Below are 12422 nucleotides of genomic sequence, written 5' to 3' on the forward strand. Positions count from 1 at the left end.
AGCTTTACTGACAGTTCTTGTTTTGTTACTAGATCACATAAAGGACACTGCATGAAGGACAATGTCATTTAGGGATTTTTTTTTCAATAATATATCATTAACTTCGTGTGGAGGTGTCTATATATATATCAGCTCGGTTAGATGTGAAACAAACGTTTAGTTCAGACACTGAATAATATAGAGAAGTGTAAAGTCATTACATTTTTTTTGTTTTTGTTAAGTGTACATCTCTCCGACTAAACATAAAAGTTTTCAATGTCAGATGTGGCATGCAAGAGTTTCCATAGAAAATGCACTTGCATGCAAAGTCACAGCTGAATAACACATTTTATTTAAGATTCTAAGCCATGGTATAAAAATCACCCTTGGAGAAAAGATAAGCTTGAATACTTTTTAGGCAGAGCCACAGCAAGCACAATGCCATATAAGGTAAGCTATCATACCAACCACTGTGAAAGCCAAGGTATAAAAATCATTGCTCCCCTGGAAGACTTATTCAAAGCTATTTTGCAATCACTTATGGAATGTACCCGCACTATCCCACCTTTTAATTTCAGCCAGCTAGCATGTGTTTTTTATTTTGTTCCTTTGTTTCCCACCCCCTCACAAAAAATACAATTCTTTGAGTCTGAAGTAGTTTGTTCAGTCTGCCTTGCAAATACAAATTTCCTTTCCATCTCTCTTTATGTTTAGTAATGAATTTATATAGAGTGAATTCAGTAGGTTTCTCCCTCCCATATTTTTTAGGAAGCTTCTTGTATCCAAGTGACCTTCTCACTGGAAAGTCTTTTGGCTAACAGTAGGGAAGAGAAGTGCTCATTCGAAAAGAAATACACAAGGCAACCTCTGTCAAAGTTGCTCTGTTTAAAGACTGTATTAGATATCATGACTTAACACCCAGATAGTGAGTTTTTTCCATTGTGGCTCCTTTCCACGCTGCATTTTCTAATTCTAAGTTGGGTGGCACTGGACTGGGTCTGCAGGTTATATCAGGATCTCATAGTAAGAGTAACCAGAAGACAATTTGACTGTTTATCTGAGGTTGCCCTGCATGAGCTATTGAAAACAAGTTATAATGCCAGTGCTGCTTTTCCAAATTTCTGGCACATGTAGGACCAGTGTATACATTCCATCTGTGAGCCAGGGCATTGGCCAGTGCAGAATATCTGAGGGGTTAACATATATGCTGCAGCATAGTGGAGGCCTCTATGCTATTTGAGCAACAATGGAATTGATTGGTTCAGCCACATGCTGTAATATAAAAAAGGCTCCTAGAGGCGATGCACTGCTAGCCATTGAACAGACAGTAAACCACGGAGCTTAAAAAAGAAAATAAAAATCTTCACTGCATAATGGTACTTGGAGCACTGCTGCACCCATTGGAGACTGCTAGAAGGCTTGATGTTACGTGTCTTATCTCAGGATAGGTGGCTACTAAATACAAATAGCCATAAGCCCAATTTGTGTAGAGCAGGTTCCTTTCCAGTTTGGCCACATCGCTTTTGGGTTTTGCACTCATCCTTGCATGCTCTCAGCATCTATTTAGACATAGATGCCTTTTTAAATGGTTAGAAAATTGCTAGTAGATGATCTGATGGTGTAAATGGCCTTTCTACCTATTGGGCTAAAATTTACAAGAAAGACTGCTACCTCCTCTGTTTTGTGTATAGTTAGGCATGCTCTGCAACTGTTCTTACAAGAAATGACTTAGGAGAGGATTCCTTTACTGTGAGTCCCAAGAAGAGATAGGTATCTCCCTCCAGCCCAGACTTAAGCTCCAGAGGGGGTGGAGCTTAGGACACACGTCTCCTTGGCATTTGCTATTGGCTAGCGTATGCACCTCCCTGGGTAGAGAGCTGGTTTGTGGATCCCATTTTCAGGTATCTGTCTCTCCTTATGCATGGTGTAAGGAGCCTAGATGCCCGACTCAGGATATGTGGATTCCATTGGGTGGTGAGGTGCCTAAAAAATAGGCACTGCAATGCCTAAGTCACTTTGTGGATCTGGGCCCAAGTGTTCATTAATGATACATAGACTCCTAGAAGCCTAAGTCTCTTTTGAAAATGGAATTTAGGCTCCAAAATCACTTGGGCCCTTTTGAAAATTGTACTTTTGGATTTGATGGACCAAACTCATACACCAGGGTGGAATTCATATACCAATTGCGGGTTATTTCTTCACTGAGAGCAAAATTAGTAGCGTTACTGTGTCTAGGCTAGTATACCTATTAGAACAAGCATGAACACTGTTAAATAGTCATATTAGCTAGCAAAAGGAAAGTGTACTGTATAATTCAGATATGGCATAAAAGAGCTCCAGCAAAGAGTTATGTTCAAACCTTCCTTCAGCCACAAGTTTCTCCTACAAAAAAGTCTGCCAAACTCCTGTGTGATCATTTGTGTCTTACCTTGTCTAGAAATACATACAATCCTTTCCAAACATGGAAATGGGCTGTACCCCAGTCACCCACCCTAGTCTCCTGGGTTCCCAAGGGTCTGGGTTTGTCTGACAGTTGGATACGTGTCAATAGCTTCCACACTCTGAGTAGCTCATTGGGTGACATATTTGCAGATGTGAGGAGTGAGCAAGTGACTGAGCCTCTTTCTCTAATAATGGGCCAGTGTCACAGGTTGGGTTCCAACTGCTTTGCACCACTCAGGGCACACAAAGAAACTGAAAATAACCTGCAAATGCTCAGCAGATAATTCCTATTGGAGGGGAACTCCATGCTGGTGAAACTGCATTGCAGCCAATCCACAGTCCTTTGCCACCCTTCTTCCCTGTGTAGAGTGCAAAGAGGAGGCATGAATGATATTCTGCCACAGCAAAGGGGCAGAACTAGTGTCAATGACCCTAAAACAGTCGCAGTAATAAAAGTTGCCTGATAGCAGCTTTAAGTTGTATCAAGACCAGAGCTGGCCTTGAGAATCAGGAAGTTGGAGCCAGCTCCCTGATACCCAGAACTCTCTGTTGCACTGAGTTTTGCGCAGCACGAAACAGAACCTAGACAAATACATTTATGATAATATTTCCACTCTAGGTTAATAAGGTGGAAGACAGTCTTGTTTTTATCCCTGTTTTACAGATGGCTAAACTGAGGTCCATAGAGGTGGCATGACTTTCCCCAGGTTACACAGCAAGACAGAAGCAGAGCTGGGAATGGAATGTTCTGATGCTGAGTCCTGTGCATTAGTCACAAGATGCTCTTTGTGTCTGAATATTTACCAGTTTTGCTTCCACAGGACTGGTATATGTTATTGGCAAGAGCTAAACTGCTTTGAGAGCCTAGCTTTGAAGGTAGGGAACATTGTACATCTTTGTGAACATACTGTATACACAGTATAACCACATTAACTCTGATACAATAGCTTTTATGAGTGGCAAATAAATTTTGAAGACCAGCTCCTAAGTAAAGTTACTATCTGCTATATTAATTTTAAATCAGAGGAATAAACTTCTCTAGTTAAAGAGCTTTTGATCTGTGTTGATCTGTCAATATTTAGTTTACCATAAACTCCATCATCAGGTAGAACTGACATACTTGAGATATTAAAACAGGTTATAGCTTTGTACATTTCTGTACCTGATTCAAATTTTGAAATCAAACTATTTTGATTTCTTGATAAAATTTAAAATGAAAACAGACTATGCTAGTCAAGTTTTATGTATTAAAATAAGCTATAGATCCATAAAAAATCTTTACTGAGGAATCCTTCCACTCCCCATAGATTTCTCTGAAGTGATTTTGTTTACAACCGCAGCTGCAAAGCAATTTAATGAAGATATCCTACAGTTTGAGGACTAAGTTGTGTGTGTGTCAGTAGGATTTATTGTAGGAAGAATGAGGAATTATTACCCATATTAATTAAACACAAAAATGATGTCCAAATAATATAAAACAAAAAGAAATTTCTGAAGTAGGGCTGCCACTGAGCCTGCAACTCTGCTTCTTCAGATTTATACATTACAGAAGGTTATAAATATTACACGCTGTTCTGAGGTTGCGTGAGAGAAGCTCCATAAAACTACCTGGGCTAGTTTCTAGTCCTCCAGGGTTGTGTTCAGTGCAGGGGCATACTGGTTAGGGCCCAGGGTGTCACCTTTACACTCCCCAAGCTATGCTTTGGACTGATGTATAGGGATATATAGCTTTTCCCCACACAGTGAGCTGAGGTGACATATGGAACAGGACTATGTCATCCAGGAATTATTCCCTGGGCTCTGGATCTGCTGTTTTTTTCAGCTGTTTAAGAGCTGGACTAGGGACCAAGATCTGGCCTTTATTGTTTACTTGTGAGCATTTACCTGTCTAGTATCCTGTGAACATCCCATCCATAATCCTGCCCTGGATTTTGGAATAGCCCAATAAGAGACATCCATCTTGAGACCCATTGCATGCTGGTGCTGGACTTCGGGTGTTTTAGTTTGTGATGTGTAGGTGCCCACTGAGGATGGGAATGTTCAAGAAAGCTGATCCTTCTTTTACTAATAATTCTTCATTGGTTAATTCACTAAGGGTGAAATACACCTGTTGTGAAAAAGGCTGACACTGATCCATTTGCACCACATAACCATGTAAAATCTGCAGAGGGGTGTTGGAAGAAAGTTTCAGGTGAGTTACTGTGGAAAGCCAGTGCACTGGAGGGCTGAGAATAGCTCAGTATGTAGGGACAGTTTTGGGCAGGCCAGAGAAAGGGCCATGGGTCCCTACCTCCTCCTCCCGCCAATACACCTTAGCCACATAGGTGGTTCAGAGAAACTAAATGTCATTCTAGGGCTAAGTATCAGAGGGGTAGCCGTTTTAGTCTGGATCTGTAAAAGCAGCAAAGAATCCTGTGGCACCTTATAGACTAACAGACGTTTTGGAGCATGAGCTTTCGTGGGTGAATACCCACTTCGTCAGATGCACGTAGTGGAAATTTCCAGGGGCAGGTATATATATGCAGGCAAGCTAGAGATAATGAGGTAGTTCAGTCAGGGAGGATGAGGCCCTGTGCTAGCAGTTGAGGTGTGAAAACCAAGGGAGGAGAAACTGGTTTTGTAATTGGCAAGCCATTCACAGTCTTTGTTTAATCCTGAGCTGATGGTGTCAAATTTGCAGATGAACTGAAGCTCAGCAGTTTCTCTCTGAAGTCTGGTCCTGAAGTTTTTTTGCTGCAGGATGGCCACCTTAAGATCTCTTATTGTGCGGCCAGGGAGGTTGAAGTGTTCTCCTACAGGTTTTTGTATATTGCCATTCCTAATATCTGATTTGTGTCCGTTTATGCTTTTCCATAGGGACTGTCCAGTTTGGCCGATGTACATAGCAGAGGGGCATTGCTGGCGTATGATGGCGTATATTACATTGGTGGACGTGCAGGTGAATGAACTGGTGATGGTGTGGCTGATCTGGTTAGGTCCTGTGATGGTGTCGCTGGTGTAGATATGTGGGCAGAGTTGGCATCGAGGTTTGTTGCATGGATTGGTTCCTGAGCTAGAGTTCCTATGGTGTGGTGTGCAGTTACTGGTGAGAATATGTTTCAGGTTGGCAGGTTGCATGTGGGCGAGGACTGGCCTGCCACCCAAGGCCTGTGAAAGTGTGGGATCATTGTCCAGGATGGGTTGTAGATCCCTGATGATGCATTGGAGAGGTTTTATCTGGGGACTGTATGTGATGGCCAGTGGAGTCCTGTTGGTTTCTTTCTTGGGTTTGTCTTGCAGTAGGAGGCTTCTGGGTACATGTCTGGCTCTGTTGATCTGTTTCCTTATTTCCTCGTGCGGGTATTGTAGTTGATTCTAGGGCTAGAATCAGTGGGTTATATATTTAGTTAGCCTGTCCCTTTAAATGCAAGCCCAGCTCCAGCCAGCCCTATTGCAAGGCTTGGTTGCTTTAGGACCAAGATTCTGGGAGTTGTAGTTCCTACAGGGAGCACATGACTGAGAGGAATCATGTAACTTCAGGCTGAAAGTAGGGCTTGGTGTAAAAGAAGCAGCCTTCTCTCAGTAGGAGAGAAACAAGGACTGAGGCATGATCTAGGGATCAACTGTTCATTGTAGTCTAGGAACAAAAGTTGGAAAAGAGCAACAGTTTAGTGTAGGACTTCTGAGAAGAGGCCAGGGAGAAAGTGTAAAGGTGGGGAAAGAACCCAGAAGAGTTCAGTGGAGCAGTAGAGAGAAGAGGGTAGGCAGAAGCATTGAATACAGATTGCTATTGTAGGAAGTGGCCCTAGGCAGCATTAAAGGGCGGAGGCTTTGGATAAAAGCAGACAAAATCTGCATGGTTAAGGTTCTAGGTCTGGGAGCCCCTCACCTAGAAGTATGGTATGGAAACCCCTCTAAGCCAGGGGAGAACTCATGAGCCAGGTGCTGTTTTCCCAGTTGGACTCTGATTTCCCTCTGCAAGGAAAAGATTCCCTTATTGATTTGGATGGATCTTTTTACTTGCCCATGAAAGACCATTGTCAAGGGGGAAGCTGAGGAAGTGGCCACACCATTGTATCAAGGAAAGAGAGGTAAGCTGCTTTAGCAGTAATTGTAGCAAATGTTTGACAAGGATAGTGATTGAAGAGGCGCTGTATTGTAATTCAGAGGCTTGCCTGCAGAAAACCTAGTTACTTGCTATTAATAGTAAGTAATTGGGCCTTGGGAAGGGCACAAAGCAGGGATTGGTAGATGAGAATGAATTAAATCACACAGCCCTGTACCCTCACTTGTCCATCCCATGGTCTGGAAGTGTAGCCATTGTTGCTTTGTCTTTAATACTATCCTGAACCACTAAAAATCTGGAACACAATTAAAACAAACAGATTTTGTTTTACAAATTTACAAACTTGATCAAAGGTAAAACTTCGTTTCTGTCTTTGGACCTAGATGTTCATGGTAAAATACCATTTGAGAACCAAATCATCAGTTTCTACAGGGATAAATCTAATGTGTTCACAGAGAAATGTTAGTTCTATAGCTAAAGGAAGTTGTCAAGACAAAATAGCATCTCTCTTTTAACTAACAACTTGAGGGGGTTTTGTTGTTGTTGTTTGCATGTACATAAAAATGTCTTTTCCAAAATTGAGGATTTTGGGGGGTGTTTTTCTTTTCCTCAGAGAGAGAGCACAGATTATGCAGGGGGCCCTAGCAAATTCACAGCCATGAAAAACGCATTACAGACCATGAAATCTGGTCTTCCCTCCTCCCTCCCCCACCAGTCTGGTCTTGTGTGCTTTTACCCTATACTACACAGATTTCATGGGGGAAACCAGCGTTTCTCAAATTGGGGGTACTGACCCAAAAAGGAGTTGCAGGGGTCACAAGATTATTTTTGTGGGGGGGGGTCGCATTATTGCCACCCTTACTTCTACACTGCCTTCAGAGCTGGGCAGTCAGAGAGCGGCAGCCATTGCCCAGGCGCCCAGCTCTGAAGGCGGTGCCCTGTCAGCAGCAGTGCAGAAGTAAGGGTGGCAATACCATACCATGCCATCCTTACTTCTGCATTTCTGCCTTCAGAACTCAGTGGGTAGAGAGTGGCAGCTGCTGACTGAGGGTCCAGCCGTGCAGGCAACAGTCCAGAAGTAAGGGTGGCAATACCATCCATGCCATCCTTACTTCTACGCTGCTGCTGGCAGTGGCTCTGTCTTCAGGACTGGGCTCCTGGCCAACAGCTGCCATGCTCCAGCTGCCCTAGCTCTGAAAGCGGCACCGCCACCAGCAGCAGCACAGAAGTAAGGGTAGCCATATTGCAACCCCGCCTACAATAACCTTGCAACCGCCCCCCCCCCACAACTCCTTTTTGGGTCAGGACCCTACAATTACAACACTGTGAAACTGCAAATTTAAATAGCTGAAATCATTACATTTACGATTTTTAAAATCCTATGACCATGAAATTGACCAAAATGATCCATGAATTTTGTAGGGCTCTAGTTATGCAGAATGTAGGCACCATGATGTTAGGATGTGGATGTGGGCTAGGGTCTTAATTTATAACTTCCTGGCTTTCATGTGTTTATGAACCTTAATGCTGTATTAAAATGTTTTAAGGTTTTTAGTTTGTTCTAAGTGTAATACGGGTTGTAATTGGGCACAATATTTGATTTACACTGTTTGTTAGCTTTTCACTGAAATTGTAATATTATAGGCTTCTTAACTCAAAATGGTATGAAATTAGTTTTCCAAGATTTTCTCACTTATAGGCTAGCCAGAGGACCCCCCGGGTTTTAATTAAAAACAGTTTGCCTTTTGTAGTATTGAATAATAAATAAATAGCTGCACATTTAATGGGATTTCCATAGTTGCATTGAGTTTGCCATGAAAGTGTTCTTATATTCACAAACAAGCATCTTTGTTACAGAAGAGCTAAGGCTGAAAGCATGTTTGAGTGGAGTCTAGCTACCACCCCAAACCAGTATTTAGTCTATAAATATTATACAACTCCTATGGAGTTGTGCTACCTAGGAAAGGTTGAGATGGCAGGAGCCAGTATTGGCCTCCCATGTGTTACTGGGGATACGTACAGTTCTGGGAGGAGTCCTAGTCTACTGGATACAAATTTGCTCCTCCAGAAGAATGACTGGGGAGGAGCTCTGCAAGACAGTCCTCAGATTTTTTCCCCCTCCCTCCTATGGGTTGTCAGTGTACCTTTAAATAAATTGGTGTAGCTTGAAGTGTCTGGAGGGATGTACGGTATGTGTCAGATTGGAATATGCTACCAAGTACCTGAAGTTTGTAATCTGGAAAGAGGAGTTATTTGGGGTGGTGCAAAAACTGTAAGTAAGGTAAAATGTAAGTGGACTATTAGGAAAACTTCTTGGAAGTCTTAGGTTATTAGATAATCTCCCAAGTTAAGTGGTGGAAGTCCTATTGCTTGGGTCTCAAAATTAGCCAAGACAAAGCACTAGCAAATGGTCTGGGGTGGTAGGGAAGCCTGCATTGGAAGGAGACTGGCCAAGATGACCTGATAGGGCTTACCTAGCTCTAATTCTGTAATTCTTTATATATGAATCAATGCAAAATGTGTATATCTTACTGCATCTGTCAAGTGTTATATTTATAAAACATTTATACACTTACTGACATGTTCTGAATGTAGATAATGAAGCTCAATTACACTCAATGTTCCTGAGATTCTTTTTTTAGCCAGTCAGATCTTGTTCTCCTGCTTACCTTGCTAACTGAGGCTCGTAAATTCTAAGCCTCCATGAATTATGCTGATTGCAGTCACAGTTCTTGGATTCATTGTTAATTAAGTGATGAGACTCATAAATTCCAATCTGTGAATTGGGCTGAAGTCACAGCTCAGAATATTTATTGGCCAATCAGATCACTCTTTCCTTTGCATATTTTATGTCTCATAACATCAAATAGTATTCTTGTGTATGGGAGGGAAGGACAAAAAGTATGTATCTGTGGTTTCACATGTTGTTTTATTAATATTGTACTTATTAAATTTTTAGACAGACAAGACACTGCTTTATGGTTTAGGCAGTCCAATTTTTAATTCTAGAACTGGTTAGGAATTTTATTGTGTAATAAAACTTTGTCTAGCTCCATATTTGCTGAAAGCTTGTATCCTACTAAGAAAAGGTAATCAAAACATGAGTAATTCAAGCCGATCATCCTGCCCTTATAACTACATAACATTCTCAGAAAGGAAACTCAATATTGATTACCCCTAAGGCTTCTAAGATCAAGTATGTATGCCTCTGTATAGTTAATTGTACCCCATAGTACTGCATCATTTCTGCAGTGGCAAGCTCAAATTAGTTTTGTGAAAATATTGCATTGTAAGATTTGCAGATGGGTCTATTAGATGTCCATTAATTAGGTGACCATTGGAAATGGGGAGCTGCCCATTGAGAGACAGTATATTGTAATGAATAATGTTTATGTATGCTAACATTAATGATATCTCAGCATTCCTTGATACATTCGAGGGTAAACAAATCAAAGAACTCTTTAAGTAAAAATAGACTGTGCTGAATCTGTGTTTTGCATTGCAGATGGGTCAAGGTGCCTCACTCTGGGCCTGATCCTAGTCCAAGGAGAACAGGATTAGGCCCAGAAGAAGCTTTTAAGAGATAACTACACTACATATGAGTCCTTTAATATGGCTCTTTCAGAGACTTAAAACCAAGACATTTTCTGGGAAGGTGTAGTGGGGCTGCACTGCAGCAGGAGCTTCCTGGAAGAATTCTGACTATCATGGCATAAGGAACAGAAACACAGGGTTTGCATGGAGGCAGATAGCCCTCACCTCTCATGGATTTTCAGAGATCCCAGGGATCTTTGTGGTTTGAGGATCAGTTTAGGATGAAACCTCTACTAGTTTTCTGCCCTTTAGTCTAACTTTCTGGTTCCAAAGTGCCACAGATCTGATCCAGGTGCAGACACACAAGACTATTTTGAAGAGGTACAACTGCAGGGCTGCTGCAGAGGTTTTTGGGGACTTGGGGCAAAATCTGAAACTGAGGCTATCTACTCTACCAAAAAAAAACATCAAAAAAACAACAACAAAAACAACAACATTGAGAGGAGGTCCAGGTTGGCGAGTAAGCCTAAGCCTGCAGCCGCAGCCTCTGTCCCATGGGGTTGGGCCTAGCTCCCTGCTCCAGGCATTGCAACCTGGCTCACAGGGCTGCAGTGCATATCAGGTTTCCACCAGGTCACAACACAACTCACTCAGATTTGCTTCAGCCACCCCTCAGTTTGGGGGCCTTTTCAAATGGAAGGTCTGAGGCTAGCTGCTTCTTTTGCCACACCCTCCCCCCGCAACATCCCCAGGTGGCCCCAGCCAACATTTTTTTGCTCCTTGACATGATGGTTTGGCATATGCATTCCAAAACTATACTGGACACTGACTGCATTGTCACCATGTCTCTTGGCAACCTTGAATCTAATTTGATAATGTCCATCCAAACAGGTCTCTCTCAGCCTAGCTATCTTCCATCTCTCTCTCTTCTGCTGGACAACTATATTTTTGATTAGTTTCCCCCTTATGGGTTAGCTTACAAGACTAAAAAACCATATCAAACCTAAAATAATGCAAATAAATTATAATTTTTCCATTTTTAGTATTCCACATTGCGCTTGATCTATGGCAGGACTGTCATAAACATTTCTGACCAAAGGTCACTAGAACAGTTATTGTTTACAGTAGTGCCTAGGAACAAACCAAGAATTGGTCCCATTCAAACATGGAGTAGTAAATGCTGCCTGCCCTGAAGAAGCCACAATCTAAATAAGACATTACTGATCTATTAGCTATCAGCCTCAAATGATTAAAGTTTCTCTTTGTAAAATGGCTGTAGAAATGGATACCAGCTTAAACGTGTTGTGCTTTTTTACAGACTTTGTTTCCTTAAGATAAAAATATTATCAGAATAAACAAAACGGATTCAGAGTATGGTTCTACAACAAGATTCCAAAATACCCTTAAAGCTAAGTAAGCTGCCGTATTGTTGTGGTACCGATGTTCTAGACACAGTCAGATTTAAAATTCATAATAAGAAACTGGATGTCTCTCATATACTTTGAAATCTACAAAAATGTATTCATCCTTTCATATTTTTCAAAACAATCTAGCAGAATTGTACGTTATCTGAATTCTCCTGTTTTGCACAAAACAAGTTTAAAAAACTGAAATCAAAACAAATAGTTCCAAAAAAATACTTGGTTGTGCTCAGAATGCAGGAAATATTTCTTGATGTACCACCAGTGTCCTTGAGCATATGAACAACTTATTATTTTTTACCCTATTCTTTCTGCTTTGGACTGAAACTATTTAGAGCCATATCAAATATTCTGGACTAAATCTAAACTCTGCTGAATTTACAGATTGCACTTGTGCTCAATGGAGAGTTTCCATGGAGAGTCCCTATTATATCATAAGACGCACTACTATTTTTTCTAAGGAAACATCATTTAAAAAAAAAACATGGAAACACTATGAGCATACACACTTTCAGGTTTATATATCAAAAATCAAATGCTCAACATGGCTGCAAACCTCACTTAAATCCTGCCCAGTTCTAATTCTAATTCACATAAATAAAACGCACATAGGTGGTAAATAAAATCCTCTAGGCACATACAAGTATCATCTTTGTCAGAACAATATTTATAGTATGCATCCCATTCCACAGAAACAGTAGGTTATGATATTTGGTGTATTAGCCTCCAGGATGACTAAGTGATGAGACAGGTACGCAAAATAACACAGAAGTGATGTTTCTTAGCAAAAATATTTGTATCTACCATAGAGCGCAATTGGTTTTGATGTAACATTTGAATGGAAACATAGTGAGGTTTATGTATAATATATATGGGGAAACAAAGTAAGAAGAAAAAGATAGTTCAGTACTTTGGCTTGCTCATTCCATGTGCACTAAATCTTAGGTTTCTGCATTGATCATCTGGTTGAAATATCTGTGATATGGAACACTAATTTCTGT

This window comes from Gopherus evgoodei, chromosome 8, assembly GCF_007399415.2.
Source record: "Gopherus evgoodei ecotype Sinaloan lineage chromosome 8, rGopEvg1_v1.p, whole genome shotgun sequence".
Taxonomy (NCBI): Eukaryota; Metazoa; Chordata; order Testudines; family Testudinidae; genus Gopherus; species Gopherus evgoodei.